The 19,766-nt window shown below is 37.3% G+C and overlaps 1 protein-coding gene across 3 annotated transcripts in view; it reads left to right on the top strand.

Annotated features, from left to right (window-relative positions):
- The window catches only part of LOC119558262 (chaoptin), a 412,604-nt gene that overhangs the window by 99,522 nt on the left and 293,316 nt on the right, over window positions 1-19,766 (top strand). Inside the window, exon 1 of one of the 3 annotated variants that reach the window (XM_037871612.1) lies at window positions 9,143-9,162. The exons of the other annotated variants lie outside the window; for them this stretch is intronic. The gene's annotated coding sequence lies outside the window, so the exon portion shown is untranslated. Of the gene's footprint in view, window positions 1-9,142; window positions 9,163-19,766 lie in introns of those variants that run through there. 3 annotated transcript variants of the gene reach the window in all.

Genomic DNA, 19,766 nt, shown 5'->3' with positions numbered 1-19,766 from the left:
CGATTGTTTGACTGTTTCTGTTCGGTTTTCTAATGTATCTTAAGAAAGAGGTGTTGTTATCCGTCGTAATGGACACTTTTTCTGCCAAAAACGGAATATTTAAAGCTAAAGCTCTTACCCTTCAAAATAAATAGGCTTTCAATTTTGTCTAGTAAAAGTATGCTGCAATAGTGCTGTAATATTATCTTTGACATTTTTTTACCATATTTATACAGACTGGAACCCTACATTAGAATGCACAAAGTAGCTGCACTCACGCAAAAATGTTCACGGATTGTTACTGTAAGCCCTATACTTACTCCCCGATTTCTCGCAGTACATTTCAATGCCTACATATTTGTATTGTGTGCCTACGTCAGCGCTAACCAGTGGCAACTAAAACGGAGCGCAGAAAATACAAAGGCCCAGTTAGTCATTGGAAGTCAAGGTCAAAGGCAAAAGTACAAAAAACCAATCCAATGAAATCATGCTGGCCTACGCAGGATAAGCACGGTCAAAAGCCCGACCTAATTGTTATGTGCCGAATGTCTTTCCCTTCATCGCTCGAATTCCAAGCGCGTTCACAGCCAAGAAAAAGAACAGAGGAAAACTTCAAGGAAGGCGAAAGTAAAGCGGAGAAAATGTTTTGAATAAAACTACCGAAATTAAAACGGAAATTAAGCGCAAAATGAGCAAAAGCAAAAAGGAAAGCACAAAATCCAAAAAAAAAACAAAACAGTGGGAAACCTGAGGCTAACCCAAAAATGAGCATCGATAAAGTTGTCCAACTCGGCAAATGGCCAACTACGTGGAAATAAGAATTACAAAAAAATATGTTCTCGTCGAATGTGGAAATGCTCTTCCTAGATTTTTTTTGGGAAATTATGAGAATTGAAAATAAAAAATCAGATTAGTTACCTTTTAAAACCATTTGCCAGACCGACCGAAATTTTGTCACCGTCTGACACCAACTTTTATTCAAATAAAATGGTGTCAGGCGTGAACAACCAAAAAAGGACATTCTGTCGGGCTGTGTTATATAAGTTTGGATTTCTAATCTAAATATGTAAATAGAGTTCTAAAATAATTTTGGCACTGAAATATCGATGTATTAATACCCATGGACGATATTTTATTTTTCACAGCATACTCTTAGATACATTTTAAAATAGGTCTGAAGCTTTCAAAAAAAAAATTGTTATAGTACTTGTTTAAAACGAATTTGGTAAACGGTAAGCAAAGTTGAAAAACCCAAAATCCAAAATCCGAGAGCAAATTAAAATGGCAAAAGCTTAGGTACGCCTCTCGGTGGTGAAAAGAAGAAGACCGCAGGTGTCTGCGCGTAGCAAAGAATGAAAGTATCCCCAAGCCATCTTTCCCACCCAGTAAATTTCCAGCCCAATTTCGCTTGTTGCTTAACCCATGGAAAATCACAAAAAGTTTCACTAGGTAAAAAAAAGAAAATCGCGTTTGACGACTAATTCAAGAGCGTGATAAGGACGACGGCTCATTAATGAGCGGTGGGCGTGGCAGTTAACCAGTGACAAAGGAACAGCTAGGTGGAAAATGTGTACAAAAATCTAACGAGAAAACTCTAGTATAACAAGTGGAAAATTAAAAACAAATTTAACCAAAGTCCAGCCGCAAATGATGCTAATTGGCGACTTTGGGTCTCGGAAAACTGCACTCATACTGGCAATAGAAAAATGGGGAAGATGGGCTCAAATTCCCCATTACATTTTTTCTTTGGTATATACGCTTATTTGCAGAGTTTGTGGAAAGAGAAGTAGCAAGTTAAAGTTAATGTGCTGCTGACGAAGCGACAACGTTAAATGCGCCTGAAAGTATGCAGGAAAATACGTAAATGGGCAAATGGGTACACTGAAGAAAGGTATTAATAAAAAGAAATATCCGCATTTTGAATTCAAAGTTTTGTATTACAATCATTGTGGACTGCAGTACACGTATTGACGAAGCGAGTAAGTCATCTTCTTCTATAGCGCCACTTGGCCTACAGCGTCAACTAGCCAAGAGCGCCCATAGCGGCTTGGTGGCGTATTAGTGAAAACAGCCTATTTGCTCCATGTGGTGTGCAATCTCGATCAAATTGCAAAATATTGGTTATTATTTGGCTATAACTTTTCAATGAGTGGTCCGATTTGAATAATGTTGGGCATGTAGTTGGGTATTGATAATAAGAACAAACTCTCATTTAAATTTTTACAAAGCGCTAGACGGGCTTAAGTTATATAGTCGTTGGTGGGCGTTAGAGTGGGCGTGGCACCCTGCTGAAAGAAACTCAATAATCTACATGCCAAGTCTCAACATTCTAGATCTTATAGTTTCCGACATACGGACAGACAGGCAGGAAGACAGACGGACGGAAAGATTATAAGATTTGATGAATGAATGGTTCCGAGGCCCGAGTCCGTTTTATTCCTTTGACGTCATACGCACAGTCCTGAGCCGAGCTGCAGCTTCTTATTTGTTTTGGGTTTTTGTAGGCTCCTGAATAGATTAAATTCGATTTGAAAGCTAATTAGTAGAGTGCCTCAATCGTAAGGGGAAACGGATTCGTTATGCGAAACTCCAAATTTGGATAATTTGCTTTGAGCAATATTTGTAAGTATGTATGTACATTTTAAGTTTGTTATTTGCATGTTCGGCATCGACATGAAAGTTTTCCATACTTTTCGACGGCGCCATCTCTAGCTCGCCACTTGACCCGTGCCGCAGATGTCGTCGCCTTCTCTCGCCCGTTTATACAGATTTTTGCCGCTTGTCAGCGTTTCTAAGCGACTGGGAACTAATGTGGCCACTGCAAACTAATCAGAAAATGTGTTTGACTTTGTTGTTGTCCCTGGGTTTGTTTCTTATCATTTAGCATAACGACTACACACACAAAGAAACCCACATACACGTCGAGAAAACCGGTACTGCATTTATTGAAAAAACGAGAACGGAAGTTTACTTCGGCAAGACGATGTTTAATATCCTTTCATATTTTATGACTTAAAATATTACCTTTAAAATCATCAAATTTGTATCCATTTCCTACTATGGCATCCATGGTAGCTATGGGATATAGTCGCCCGATCAAGACACCCTAAATCAATTTTAACAAGAAAGGAAGTTAGCTTCGGCAAGCCGAAGCTTATATACCCTTGCAGCTATAATTATTAAATTTTAAAAACACAAAAAATGATATTCCCAATAGTATAAGATAATATGTCAAAAAACACCGAAGCTATAATTTGTTTCATATTATTTTCCTACCAATTTTCCGATCGTTCCTATGGCAGCTATATGATATAGTCGTCCGATTTTGATAAAATTAAATACGAAATTCAGAACTAATTAAAAAATGTTATTTCCAAGCGTAGGAGGTTATATGTTGAAAAACACCGAAGCTATAGTTTGTTTTATATTATTTTCCTACCAATTTTCCGATCGTTCCTATGGCAGCTATATGATACAGTCGTCCGATTTCGATAAAAATTTAATTCGAAATTCAAAACCAATTAAAAAATGTTATTTCCAAGCTTAGGAGGTTATATGCTAAAAAAACACCAAAGATATAATTTTAAAACATTTTTTTTCCGATTATTCCTATGGGAACTATAAGTTAGAGTTGTCCGATCCGGCTGGTTCCGACTTATATACTACCTGCAAAAGATATAAGACTTTTGGAAAAGTTTCAGCCCGATAGCTTTCAAACTGAGAGACTAGTTTGCGTAGAAACGGACGGACAGACGGACAGACGGACATGGCTAGATCGACTCGTCTAGTCATGCTGATCAAGAATATATATACTTTATGTGGTCGGAAACGTCTCCTTCACTGCGTTGCAAACTTCTGACTGAAATCAATATACCCTCTGCAAGGGTATAAAAATAGCTTTATGTAAAATTAATGCAGCCGTATTAAAAATTTTAATAAAACTAATAAGTAATAGATGTGATGATATTTTTTTCTTTCTACTGATCAATATTTTATAAAAAATTTAACAACTTATTTTCACCATGGATTTTTCAAAACACTCTCAAAACAGATCATCAATAATGATTATTCAGGCAATATTTTATAATAAAACTCAACAAATAATTTTCATTATTGAATTTTTTTAAATAAAACTAGTTGAATAAAAACCATGGTAAATTTGCGTACATTGACCAATTCGGGGCCTATTAGTGTTCTTCATTTTGTTCTTTTCTTTTTTTTAGTTTTTTTGCTCAGTGAACACAGTGACAAGTTTTGTGTGCATATGTAATTTAGTATGGTTATTGTTGCCCTTCGATGCGGATCTCGTTTTCCTTTTCATTTTGGTTCTTCATTCTTTTTCAATTCAATTCCATTTGCCAGCTGCCCCTTTTTATCCCTCAACTCCAATTTTGTGTCCTTTTCCCTCGCAAAGAGTCTGGCAAAATATTGACTGACATTGATTATACACTCAGGGGAGTGTTATGAGCCCCAGAAGCCCCCGAAAATGTCGTGGACATGAAGCTTATAGCCCCAAGATGCTTTCAGACAGTTTTTCTATTATGCCATGTTATGGCATTTGCTGTCTCTTTTTCTCTCTTAGATATCCGTCTCATTCGGAATGTGTGTGTGCTTGTTTCCCGGTTAAGCTAAACAGTCAAGGACTTTGTTGTTGAAAGTTGATTTTTGTTGATTTGGCTTAGTGGCTGCCGCGCACACTTACGAAGAACGGCCAATCACGGGTACAAGGCATCGATTACCACTGCACTCGTTGGACACCATGCGCGGATCCACGCGGGGGGAATTTAAGGGATAAGTCCCCACCCGCGTGAAAAATAAAAGTAAAAATAATTGTGGTATTCAAAAAGTTTGCAACAAAAAATGTTGAAATAACTTCTCACGTTAATGTCCTGCATCCGCGACTGCTGTACTCCTCTCTCCCGACTAGATCCCGAAAGCAGTGAGTTTTGTTTTTGAGATTAAGATCGCGATGCCTGACGAAGTTTTGTACCCTCAAAATGACGAACTCAAGCACGAAATCGTTGATTTTTTCTGAGTGTACATCAAAAATTGTTAAAATCGGACAAATACACAGTGAAAGAAAGTCCTAAGCAAGAAGTAGGCTATAGTCGAAGGCATCGACTATTAAATACCCGTAACTTAGCTTAAGGTAGTGGGAAGGAGATATGCATGCAGCAAGTCGGCTGTTTCCAAGATGGCACACTTTATTTGCTTATAACTGTTTAATGAATGGCACTGTTTAAATAATTTTTAACATGTTAGTGGGTATTGATAATCAGAACAACATCCCATTTTAACAACTAATTATGGCACCCAGTTAAAATTAAATTACGCTGTGCAAAAACTCAAAAGTCTGCATGCCGGCTGTTTATGAGATTTCACTAACACGCCACATAACGTGAAGCCCAGGTGGCGCTAGTGAATGTATGAATATATCTCCATCCCCCTCGCACTCTATCTTTATTATTATTATAAAAAGATCTAAATCTCATTTAAATGTTTACAAAATATTTTAAAATGACGGCGCTAGATTGGTTTTAGTGTTACGGGCGATTGTGGGCGTTAGAGTGGGCGTGGCACCCTGTTGAAAACACAAAACAAACTTGCGCTACGCAGGAAGCCCTAGAACCTGCATGCCAAATCCCAACATTCTAGCTCTTATAGTTTCCGAGATCTCAGCGTTCATAGATCGACTCGGCTAGTGATGGCGATCAAGAATAATACACCTGTTACATACTTTCCGACGAATCTAGTATACCCTTTTACTCTACGAGTAATGTATATAAAAATGATAGTTTTTGTTCTTATATTTTTAATTACCTACGTAAATATTCTAAAATCATAATCGCAACCCCTCTATGCGCTAAGCCACGCTATAGGCAGAAATATATTTAAAGTTAAGAACAACTGTTTCTTAATTAAAGAACGCTTGTTTTGATTAACAGATAGTTTTTTAAAATGTTAAGAACAACATGTAATGACAAAACGATGTTTTTTCTCAGTGTAGTTAATTAGTTAAATTGTTTAGCTGAGTAACGGATATATGATAGTCGAAAAACTCGCCTACTACGATGCTTTTATTACTTTTATAAGAAAGTCATAAAATACATTTCGTAGTCTCCAAGCATCTCAATACACTTAGAAATATTTTTCAGAAGCTCCAAGCATAATATATAAATATTTTTCAACACACAAATTGGACAGAGTTGGCAAGAAAAAAACACAAATATTTAGCAAACCCTTGTGCTCCTCCTTTACTAAATCGCTTCGATGGCAACTAAACTGCTGATGAAATGGATTGTCATGTGCGTTTCAATTTCCGCCAGTGACATTCCACACACGCACATATACGGCTCGCTACCACGCACGCACGCAGGGTGTTTCAGAAAAGTTCGTTCGAAGTTTAGCCCTGTTTTGTGTACGGCCATTAAATGCCATTCCAGGGGTGCTAGAGCATGTGTGTGACCGAAGGGGGCGTGAAGGCCTTTGTGTTCGTTTTGTGTTTTGCTAATGAAAAGGATAATCAACGGGTGGTTCGCAATGATTTCAAAAATGATTGAATACCAATTTGAGTGTAGATCCATTTGTAGCAAATGATAGATAGATATGAAAGCCCGAATGCTGCTAGTGAGTGCAACGAATTTGTGTCTGTGAAATCATAACTTTGAAGCGCTACAAGCAAAAAATTCGACTGGTAAAACTGACCAATATATTAGTAATACGGTCCCCAGCCTTCGAATTGTCTATTTTACCCATCATAAAGATTCTGTTACGTAATACGTAAACGTACGGGTTATTATATATAAAAACAAGGGAGAACGCTATAGTCGAGTACCTCGACTATCAGATACCCGTTACTCAGCTTAAGGGACCAAAGGGAAATGGAGATATGCAAGCAGCTAAGCGAGATTTAAATGCGCCACCTACCGGCGAAAGACAGATTTAAGCGTTGTGGCCGTTAGGGTAGGCGTGGCAAATTTTTTTTTGGATAAATCGATAGGTATTGACGAGACCAATACATTTCAGTTAAAATTTTGTATCTAGCATGAAAATTGTGGGCGCCACAGGTTTGGGCGGTTTGTGGGCGTTAGAGTGGGCGTGGCATATTCGAATAACAAAATTGCGCTGCATACAAAGCTACGGAATCGAAATCTGAGATCGCGATTCTCTATCTTTGATAGTTTCCGAGATATCCACGTTCATGGTTACGATTTTTTGAAGTTTGTGGGCGGATTGTGGGCGTTAAAGTGGGCGTGGCAAACTTTTTTTTGGGTCAATCGATAGGTATTGATGAGAACAATACATTTCAGTTAAAATTTTTATTCTAGCATGAAAACTGTAGGAGCCACAGTTTGGGGCGGTTTGTGGGCGTTAGAGTGGGCGTGGCACTCTGCTGAAACAAACTTGCACTGCGTAAGAAGCTCAGGAATCTGCACGCCTAATCTCAATAGTCTACCTCTTATAGTTTCCGAGATCTCAGCGTTCATCCGGACGGACAGACAGACGGACAGACGGACATGGCTAGATCGACTCAGCTAGTGATCCTGACCAAGAATATATATACTTTATGGGGTCGGAAACGCTTCCTTCTGCCTGTTACATACTTTCCGACGAATCTAGTATACCCTTTTACTCTACGAGTAACGGGTATAAATAGATGTGTAACTATAAAATAGGGTAAAATGCACACAACCTATGGATTGTAGTTTGCAACGCAGTGAAGGAGACGTTTCCGACCCCATAAAGTATATATATTCTTGATCAGCATCACTAGACGAGTCGATCTAGCCATGTCCGTCTGTCCGTCTGTCCGTCCGTTTCTACGCAAACTAGTCTCTCAGTTTTAAAGCTATCGGGCTGAAACTTTCCCAAAAGTCTTATATCTTTTGCAGGTAGTATATAAGTCGGAACCAGCCGGATCGGACAACTATATCTTATAGCTCCCATAGGAATAATTAAAAAAAAAATGTTAAAAAATTATATCTTTGGTGTTTTTTAACATATTACCTCCTTTCCTTGGAAATTATATTTTTTAATTAGTTTTGAATTTCGAGTTAAATTTTATCAAAATCGGACGACTATATCATATAGCTGCCATAGGAACGATCGGAAAATTGATGGAAAAATAATATGAAACAAATTATAGCTTCGGTGTTTTTTTACATATTATCTTATACTATTGGGAATATCATTTTTTGTATTTTTAAATTTAATAATTATAACTGCAAGGGTATACAAACTTCGGCTTGCCGAAGTTAACTTCTTTTCTTGTTCTTTCTCAGCTTCGGCGCGCTTTTTTGCTGCTGCGGCAGAGGTTATCAGTGCAAGGCAGAGAAACGTAAGGCTTCAGCACGCTACGCGCCAACTTCGTGTTTTTTACACTCACACTAATGCAAGGCAAACTTGTGATGGTATGTGTGTGCCGACCGCTGCTTTATAGGGTCGGAAACGCTTCCTCCTACCTGTTACATACTTACCGACGGGTATAAAAATCAGTTGAATATTAAGACATTAGATGTCTGCATTTCAATTATATTGACACAAACCTAAATTAACTTAACACACTTAATTCAAATTTTGTGTGGAAATTCTAAACTGCAATAGTAATACCAAAACTCTTTTCTAGGCTTGATTCCCATCTGCACTTCAAGGAAAATAATTTAACAAACTTTTGGTGTACTTTTGCACTCAAAATGGCCGAAAAGCAGGCGATGAAGCCGTTGATGATGATTATTATTTTATCGGGTGGAAGCCCCAAGGACATACGACAATTAGACAACGATACTTAACTATTTTGCTTATGAAAATTACACGGAAAATGTTGGCTATTCCCTCAAATTTAAGTTAAGTTTTAACTTTAACTTTGGTTTCTACTTGGACTGCAACTTCAACTTAGGCTTCCTCTTTCGTCGAGGATTGGGAAATTCGGAGTGGGGAAAATGGGATATGAAATGAAAATGGAAATGACTTCTCTTGACTAACGGCAGTTTCAGTTTCCACAAAAAAGGAATGCGTACTTGGACTTGTATAGAAAACCGATAGACGCAAAGGCAAGAAAAGCGCCGAAAAATAAACGGTGAAAGGAAAGCAAAAGGAGCCCGCAGGATGTATAAGTACAGAGCTGAAAAGGATCCATAGGCAACTTTGGTCGCACATTCGCCATCTTCTTCGATTTCTCCCCGTGTATGTGTGTGTTTTCACCGATAGTAAAGCGCGCAAAAGTAAAGTTTTTGCTTTGCAAACAACAACCAATAAAACTTTAAACAATCTTCCACAGCTTCACTGGGTTAAGGGGCTGCTCCCACTGCCTGCAGCATAACTTTCGGGGCAAATGCCTGGCATAAGGTTTGGTTCTGCTCATTCCGGTTTGGTTTTTGCACTTAAAATGCCATAATTTTTTAAAATTTAATTTTCATAGGATACAAGGAATATTTTTGCACAAGTAGTTTAGTGTTGATATGACTTAGTTTTCAGGATATCGTTTGTTAAAATAAAAGGTATGCCTAGAACCGAGTTTTATTAAAATTGGTCCACTTAAAACAATGCTTCTCTCTTGACTAGAGAAGAGAACAGCAATATTGGTGCTAACTGAGCTACCTTCTGCAAGTGTCAAAGGGGTCATATACACTTGAACCAACGAAAAACAATTTTTTTGTATATAGTTTTAAGAATATCTACAGCAAAAATTGTACTGATCGGACCGTTAAAACTCAAGATATAACAGAGGGCACGATTTCGGTAAATCTATTTGACCGATCGCTTTTATTTTTCATGCTACTTATCAAATAAAATTACCTTGTAGCTGAACAAAGGCAATTGAAATCGATAGAGGTCCAGCAGCTTGCCTATAACTCATCAATTTTTTAATTTTTCTTTTAATATGCAAGTTTGTAAGACAGTGAAGGAGACTGTTTATCTTATTGCAACCAAAACAATCGGTTTTCCATTTATCACGTCGGAAAGGTTCACACGGGTTTGAATTTCTCTGTTTTTACTCTGTTAACTTCCGAAAAATTCTTGCAGAAACTTCTTGCAGATTTTTATACGCCATCTCGAAAATAAATTGTTTCAAAAGACTTCGCGATAACTTTACATTCAAATGATATTTTCAAAAAATTCCTTCATGTTTCATGTTTATCAACGCTTCATAAAAATTTAAATTAGTTGTAAATTTGATTAACTATTAATTATTTTGCATGGTATCCTTGAATATATCACTTTTTCACACATTTTAAAATAAATTGCAGAGCCTTCGAGAAATGTTTCAAAATTTAAAAATTTAATTTAACTAGTAGTGCCCCAGTAGTGCGGGAATATTGTGTTTAGACTGCTAGCATCTTTGTCGAATATTTAAAAATTATTCGGGGCGCTTACACTACAGATGACTATAAAGTCGAACGTTTTAAATATAAAATATAAAATCAATCGTTGCTATGGTATTCATTTTTATACCCGTTACTCGTAGAGTAAATGGGTACATTGTATTCGGGGAAAAATATGTAAAGTATATATATTCTTGATCAGGACCATGAGCCGAGTCGATCTAGCCATGACTGTCTGTCCGTATGAACGCTTTGATCTCGGATACGAAACTAAAAGACCTAGAGAGTTTGCAGAGGGACCTCAGATTTCAATTCCTCAGCTTCGTACGCAGCGCAAGTTCGTCACGCAAAACAGTGGCTTCTACAGTTTTAAGGGTAAAACAAATGTTAAATGAAATGTATTGCTCTCGTAAAAACCTATCGATTGACCTAAAAAGAATGTAGCCACGCCCACTCAAACGCCTACAAGCCAGACACAAACTTAAAAAAATCGTCCATATGACCACTGACATCTCGGAAACTATCAAAGCCAGAGAGTTGGATTTTAGATTTAGATTCCTTAGCTTTGTACGGTAATGTTTGTTACGGTTATGTAGTGTCCACAGTTTTGATGCCAGAAATGTTTACTGAAGAGTATTGGTCTCGTTAATACCTTTCGAATGACCTAAAAAAAAGTTTGCCACGCCTACTCTAAAACCAACAAACCTCCCGAGACGAAACGCAATGACGTCAGAGCCAGAAAATGACAAATGTATTTATACATGTGTGTGTGTAAATATTTGCAAGCCGAACTGCTCCGCAAATATAACTCTTTCAAACAAAACTGTTCGACCAAATATTTAATTGAACAACTAATGAAAACATTTAAGTATGTGTACATAATACGCTTTAAGATTCTTAACCTTAGCAAACATACATTAATATAAGTAAATGTTTTCTGCCTATTTTATGTACATATTGCTCACTCTATCTTAGTGCTGCAAGAAACATAAGCATGTGCAGAAAAATAAGAGAGAGCAGAGTGCGCGGCTAACTTATTCTATTGAATAATTAACAATTTAAATAATTTTATATTTTGTCTCAAAAATAATATCAGAACTTTTGTAAGTTGAAGGTGTGATCGTCACGCCCCGTACCTCGTTAAGAGGTGTTTTTACTTAATATTAAAAGCTTTTGTTTTGAAAATCAATTAGAAAATGGGAGTTCTATTCACTTTTGTTGTGATACTCATATATAAACTATTGTAATAGCATTAATATCAATATATGTATGTATATATTTCGATTGGCAAGGCCACGTCCACTTCGTTACTGAATCCCGTACTTAATTATATAAGCATTTTTTCTAGGAATTTAAAAAAAGTTTGTGTAGTTAGACATCGGAAATTAAAGCTAAAAAATTTTTCGGGCTCTTAATAATTTATTTTTTACAACAAGTTTTAGTCGACGACAAACTTGTAAATGTATTTCTATAATTAAAAAAATGAACTAAAAGAAATTTGTCTTATCAAATTAATGTTGCATAGTTTTGGGCATTCAAGGTAATCATGAAAGGTTTTTCTTACTGAACTGAATCGGGTTGCACTTCCAAACAGTGATTTTTATAGAAACAAGAAAGAACGCTATAGTCGAGTACCTCGACTATCAGATACCCGTTACTCAGCTGAAGGGACCAAAGGGAGATGAAGATATGAAAGCAGCAAAACGAGATTGAAATGCGCCACCTACTCGAGATCTCAATGTATGGTTATTTGGGCGGCAGACAGATTTAAGCGTTATGGGCGTTAGAGTGGGCGTGGCAAACTTTTTTTGGGCTTGTCGATAGGTGTTGACGAGACTAATACATTTCAGTTAAAATTCAGTTTTTCAGTTTTTTCTAGCAAGGAAATTAAGGGCGCCACAGTGTTGGGCGTTAGACTAGGCGTGGCATATTCGCGTGACAAACTACAAGGATACAGAATCTAAATCTGAATTCCCAATTCTCAATCTATAATAGTTTTCTAAAATATCAGAGTTCATACTTACGATTTTTTGAAGTTTGTGGGCGTTAACGTGGGCGTGTAAAACTTTTTTTTCGGGTCAATCAAGACAATGAGAACAATAAATTTCAGTTAATTTAGTTTATTCTAGCACTAAAACTGTAGGAGCCACAGCTTTGGGCGGTTTGTGGGCGCTAGAGTGTGGGGGGCACACTGACGAAACAAACTTGCGCTGCGTAGGAATCTCCGGAATCTGCATGCCTAATCTTATTGTAGCTTATATAGTTTCCGAGATCACAGCGTTCATACGGACAGACGGATATGGCTAGATCGACGCGGCTAGTGATCCTAAACAAGAATATATATACAAGAATATATGTTACATACTTTCCGTAGAATCTAGTATACCCTTTTACTCTTCGAGTAACAGGTATAAAAAGGGTTAAATATCAAAAGAGGAATCTAAAGGGCTATACAGTTTAAAACTTTAAAAGAAATCATTCGAACCAACTTTAAGAAAAAAGAAAATAAGAGGCTTAAAAAACACTTTTCGCTCGACTTTTTCCTCGACTTGAAAACTTAAATTTTTTGATGCAAAAAGTTTCTTCAAGCAAAAATAATAGTAACTGCAAACAGAATTTTTCAAAAATCATTTTGCTTATATTTTTTATGATTTTTTGAAGGTGACAATGTCGGAAAAAATTTGTATGAAAAAGAGAAAAATGGGGCTCAAATGCATGTTTTTGCAGGTTCTGTTGTTTTTGTTTGAAGAAACTTTTGGCATCAAAAAATGTAAGTTTTCAAGTCGAGGAAAAAAGTTTAAAAAGTAGATTTCACACAAATTCGTCCTTTTCAATACGTACTGAATGGGTTAAGAAATGTATTGTATCATTCAAACGGTTCATAATATGAGTATATTTAATTTTTGTTTTGTGAAAATACTTTTGACCACCCCTGTATATAGAAGTCGCCTTCGCATACTCTCCTGGTGCGCGTTCGCCACTACGTGGACTGCCGTCCACAGTGATTAGCAAACTTAATAGAGAGGGATATAGATAGATATACTCATACAGAAAATCGGCTGCTTACGAAATTTCACTAGCGCCACCTAGGTTTCACGTGATTTGGAGTGTTAGTTAAATCTCGTGAACAGCCAATACGAGTGAACGATAGGTGGCGCTCTCTTGATAGCTGAGTAACGTTTTCTCTTGTCCTTTAAATCTGTTTTTATTTTTATTGACCGAAGAAAAGTTTCCAAGGAGTGTCACTCGAACAACACGCCGACACAAACGAAAAAACACATTGACACCCATATGTTCTTATAATAAAGAAAAGTTTTACAACATTTATGACGCTTTTGAATATACATACATAGATTTCAGTACAATTTTTCGCCTGTTAGATTGTTGGCATATTTTTGATCCCCATAGCACGTTCGCTTTTTTATTAAACTCGCCATTACGTTTTCACAACCCTTTTCGTTTACTTTCGGCCCTGTTTTTAACGTTTTTCCTGTGGCTTTTCCCCGCTTTTCTTTGTTGCCCTTTCTTTTCGTTTTTCGTGTTGACAAAGCGGCAAAGGCAAACAACGCAAAAGGCAAACATCGCGACAAACTCGGCTGGCGCTGGGGAAAGTGGAAAATGCGGGAAGGGTGGCTAGTGGGCGGCCATCATTGGGTGGCGAAAAAGGAAACTTATTTTAGCTGGAGACAGTTTGTTTAAAAATGGGCAAATGAGTCAATCTTCCGAACGGAATCTCGGAGCCTGCATGCAATCAAAGTAGATTCTCCCTTGGGGAACGCAGCAAAGCGACTGTTTCCAATTTCACACTTTATTCGGTTTTAACTTTTTAATGAATGGTCTGATTTGAAAATATGTTGGCATGTAGATGTATATTAATAGTCAAAACAAAAACGTATTTAAGTTTTTATAAACGATAAAAAAATGTGGGTGCTAGACGAGTTTTAGCGTTATGGGCATTTGTAGGCCTTAAAGCGGGCGTGGATCTAAGATCTGCATGCCTAATCCCGATTTTCTATCAATTATAGTTTCCGAGATCTCAGCGTTCATAAGGAACGACGGACAGACGGTCAATCGGACAGACGGAAATGGCTACGGCTCTAACGATTTATTTATTTTTATTTTTTTTATTTATTTTAAGCTGTACAGCCCTTGAAACTTTTCAACTCTTGACTTATGAACACTTTTGACTTATTAATTAACAACAAGAGAATACGCTATAGTCGACGGCCTCGACTATTGGATACCCGTTAGTCAGCTTTAGGAAGTGCGAGAGGGATGGAGAGCTTGAAGAAGCTCTTCTTTTTTCACTAATAAACCAAGTTAATAGCGCCACCTATCTTCTTCTATAGCTCCACTTGACCTACCGCGCCCCTAGCGGCTTGGAGGCGTATTAGTGAAAACAGCTTATTTGCTGCATGTGGTGTGCAATCTCGATTGAATTGCAAAATATTGAAAATTATTTGGCTATAACTTTGTAATGAATAGTCTGATTGCAATAATTTTTGGCATGTAAGTAGGTACTTATAATAAGAAAAAATTTGGGCGCTAGACGGGTTTTAGTGTTGTAGTCGTTTGCGGGCGTTAGAGTGGTCGTGGCACCCTGCTAAAACATACTTGCGCTGCGCAAGAAGCCCAAGAATCTACATGCTGAGTCCCAACACTCTTGCCTTATAGTTTCCAAGATCACAGCGTTCAAACGGACAGACGGACAGTCAGACAGACGGACATGGCTGGATCGACGCGGCTAGTGATCCTGATCAAGAATATATATACTTTATGGGGTATGCGTATCCAAGCTCTATTTTAAGTTCTTGCAAATATTTAAATGGTGTTAAACAGGTCAATTTAAGAAACTTAAGTTCTGCCACTTTTGGAAAAACCAGCTGGTTAGCGGAAAAACAGCTATAAGTACCTACATTTCGTACGCTCGTAACTTGTGAATTAAGCCTAGTACTCAGATCGGCTAAGAGTTTCACTAGTAGAAAAATCTTATTCTGTGTGGTGTGACCGCAGTATTCAAAGTTCACCCACAATGCATTTAGCATGGTCTTACTATCAAGCAGCTGGGTTTGTTGCCAAGCGAAAAAAAAATTAATTGGAGCAATTTAAAGCCTAGTACTCACCGCGAGCTAACCATAGGAGTGAGAGAGAGGCAAATCCGCGGCTAACGCTTTTCGTCAGGTGTGTTTTTCTGCGCGGTACTCAGATGAGCTAAGGAAATTCCAGAAAAAATACCCGATTTAGCGAGTGAATTTCAATGAACGCCGTTAGCCGCGGCCCAAAAAATAAGAAATTTAATCTTTGGCGGTGTTCGTGAATAAGGAGCTGGAACACAGATGGCGCTGGAAAGATGGCGAAGCATCCGTGGGACGAGAAGGAAGCTTTAGACTACTTATTTACATAAATAAATACATTCGTAAAACATTCCATTTATGTTTATGTCGCTGAATCTGGTATTTTTTCTGGTATTTCCTTAGCTCATCTGAGTACCGCGCTGAAAAACAGACCCGACGAAAAGCGTTAGCCGCGTGTCCTATGGTTAGCTAGCTGTTTTCGTCGATGTGAGTACTGGGCTTTAGTGTAGCTGCAGGCCTGAACTATATGTCGCTAGAAAGATATTTTAAAATGCTATCCACGCTTAACGTAAATTTTAAATTATTGACAAAAGTTTTTTAAATCTATTTTTTAGTCCGTTTTTTTAACGGCAACAAAACAAGGGCCAGATCAGAAAAACTAAGTCTGACTGAACACTGCATTTTGTTTGTGAGAATCCAAGCTCTATTTTAGGGTCATGGAATCATTTAAAATGTTTTAAACAGTTCCATATCGGAAACATCAGTTCTACGACCTTTAGGAAAGTTAACCAATAATATGATTGATGTTTAAAACAAGTACTGCTGATATTAAATAAAAACACCTCTTAACGAGGTAAGGGGTCGTGACGAAGGTGCTACCGCATACAAAAGTTCTGATATCAAATTTTTTGACAACAATTGCTTGTACACTCAACTAAATAAGTACACTTTCTAAAATGTTCTCAAGTAGCACTCTGTAATCGAATATCTTCGACTGAAGCTGGAAAAAAATGTTCCAGTTTCTTATACATACGTCACCTAGCGTTCGACTCTTACTTACTACTCGTGTATTTCTTTCCTTAATGCAGTTTCAATTATTATGTTCTTTTCTACTATTCTAATAAGTTGTTTCTCTTACCTACAACAAGAATACTTAAAATGTTCCATAAGAAGGAAAGACTTGCCCAAAATATGTCACGTAAGTGCAAAAAGCTTTGTTTTCCAAATAGACAAGTATTTATGTGGAATAAGATCAAATTTTTTATTGATATAAACTAAGATCAAATCAACTGCAACTTCTAAAAAAAATGTTTGGACTTTCCTCCAGGAGCTTAGGGACGAAAAACAAGATATTTTTCACGAGTACAAATCGGACCTAACAATTCCGAATCTTTTACTCTACAAAAGAGCCAACGCTTGCTTCAAAAAGGTTGCACTAGCTGCCAAACGCACCTGCTTTCAAAACTTTACTTTCCGAATCTTACCTTCCACTACCCCCATAAAGATATGGTCCGATGTCAAGCGCCTAGCTGGAGTACCCCCACCCCCATAAAATATTTAAAAACGGAAACTGGTCTTCTTACCTGTCCGAAGAAAATAGCAGAGCAATTTGGAGATACTTGGTCAGAGTACTCGGCCGACCACAACTTCTCTCAGCAGTACTGTCAATCAAAGCATACCTATTTAAACCACACCTACCAACCCAATTCCACATCTCTTTCCGCGAGGCAACTTGACTTAAGTTGTACAGAACTGGAATTAGAAATCGCAATCAAAACGGCAAAGGGAAAAAGTCCCGGCTTTGACAGAATATCGTATCCCATGCTTAAAAACCTACCATCAGCTGTTAAAGATAAACTTTTAGAGGTCTTTAACACAATGCTCCAAACAGGATCCTATCCATATAACTGAAAGTCAGCCACTGTAATCCCTATACCCAAGCCTAACAAAACTAATCAAGAAATCAAGAGCTTCCGTCCCATTTCACTTGTCTCTTGCCTAGGTAAAACATTCGGGAAAATAATTGCACGCAGACTCATGTGGCTTACCACCCAAAAAAGCCGTATCTCTCACTACCAAGTTGCATTCAAAAAGAGTCACAGTACTATGGATGCTCTGTTGAGATTTCAACACTTCGCGTCGAAGGCCCTCTCTACATAAAATTAAGTATCCATTCTGGCTACAGATTTTGAAAAGGCTTTTGATCATGTGGGGTTACATTCAATGTTATACTAACTTGAACTCTGGGGCGTTTGTCCAAGACTTTATAACCTTATCAGGCTTCATGACCAACAGAACTTTCAGGGTCCGAGTAAATAACTCAACATCAAATCAAGCTCCACAATGGCATTCCTCAGGGGTCTCCTCTTTTGGTGGTACTCTTTATGATATCTTTTGACCAAATATCTTTAATTTTTCACAGACACAGAGACATTTCCATTTAACTGTAGATCTCATTTCCGTTAAAGATACCTTCTCAAACGTTCTGGACGAGCTGGAACAGTGGGGCGCTTCCTCTGGGGCATCTCTTTCCATTGAAAAATGTCAGGTCTTACATATTTGCCGAAAACAAAATTGCAACGTTCCCGAAATTGTATTTAACAACAAAATCATTCAATAAGCCGATCATTTAAAATTCCTAGGAATTACCTTCGCCTCTAGGCTTACATTTAAGAGGGGTATTCTAGTCTAGAGGCTCTAGTTTCGAGCCTTTTTTAACAATTAATTAAAACTAAACAATTGCTATTTTTAGTGTCGGGTTTTTTATCATTTGTTTATTTAACTTAGAAGAGTACATAAAATAAAATTAAAAAAAAAAAAATTTTTTTTTCATCGAGTTATGCGTCCTTGAAGTAGAGGGGGAAAAAAAAGGCCGTGTCCTCGTCGTAATGATTTCTACCCTTGTGGTCATCTTAAAAATAAAAAAAAACAAGAAAGGAAGTTAGCTTCGGCAAGCCGAAGCTTATATACCCTTGCAGTTATAATTATTATATTAAAAAAACACAAAAAATGATATTCCCAATAGTATAAGATAATATGTCAAAAAACACCGATGCTATAATTTGTTTCATATTATTTTCCTACCAATTTTCCGATCGTTCCTATGGCAGCTATATGATATAGTCGTCCGATTTTGATAAAATTAAATTCAAAATTCAGAACTAATTAAAAAATGTTATTTCCAAGCCTAGGAGGTTATATGTTAAAAAACACCGAAGCTATAATTTGTTTCATATTATTTTCCTACCAATTTTCCGATCGTTCCTATGGCAGCTATATGATATATTCGTCCGATTTTGATAAAATTAAGTTCGAAATTCAGAACTAATTAAAAAATGTTATTTCCAAGCGTTGGAGGTTATATGTTGAAAAACACCGAAGCTATAATTTATTTCATATTATTTTTCCACAAATTTTCCGATCGTTCCTATGGCAGCTATATGATATAGTCGTCCGATTTCGATAAAATTTAATTCAAAATTCCAAACAAATTAAAAAATGTTAGTTCCAAGCTTAGGAGGTTATATGCTAAAAAACACCAAAGATATAATTTTTTTTAATTTTTTTGTCCGAATATTCCTATGGGAGCTATAAGATACAGTTGTCCGATCCGGCTGGTTCCGACTTATATACTACCTGCAAAAGATATAAGACTTTTGGGAAAGTTTCAGCCCGATAGCTTTAAAACTGAGAGACTAGTTTGCGTAGAAACGGACGGACAGACGGACAGACGGACATGGCTAGATCGACTCGTCTAGTCATGCTGATCAAGAATATATATACTTTATGGGGTCGGAAACGTCTCCTTCACTGCGTTGCAAACTTCTGACTGAAATCAATATACCCTCTGCAAGGGTATAAAAAAAACGCATGTACAAGGCCTCCGCAGCCAGTGCTCGGTAATATAGTATTAAGTTTAACATTATATGATAAACTTAATTTGTTAAATAAATAAATAAATAATATATAATCATATGGCACACATTGACAAATGCGCGACTTATTCTTCAAAGTGGCACTGTAAAAAGGGGAAAGCGCCTATAAGATTCGTCGAAAAGTATGTAACAGGTAGAAGGAAGTGTTTCCGAACCTATAGAGTAGGTCGAGTCGATCTAGCCATGTTCGTCTGTCCCTATCCATCCATATGAACGCTGAGATCTCGGAAAGTGTAGTAGCTAGAAAGTTGGGCCTTGGCTTGTAGATTTATGAGCGCAGCAGTGTGGGCCCACTCTATCGCCCATAACGCTTAAACCTGTCTAGCGCACACACTTTTTAGCATTTTGTAAATGCAATTTGGTGTGATTATCAATATCTATCTTCATGCCAAAAATTGTTACAATCGGACCATTCATTACAAAGTAAACGCAGTGGCGGGGTGTGCAATATTGGA

Source organism: Drosophila subpulchrella, chromosome X (genome assembly GCF_014743375.2).
Source record: "Drosophila subpulchrella strain 33 F10 #4 breed RU33 chromosome X, RU_Dsub_v1.1 Primary Assembly, whole genome shotgun sequence".
NCBI lineage: Eukaryota > Metazoa > Arthropoda > Insecta > Diptera > Drosophilidae > Drosophila > Drosophila subpulchrella.
Note: the sequence above shows the minus strand (reverse complement) of the source record. Positions and strands in the feature narration are given on the sequence as shown.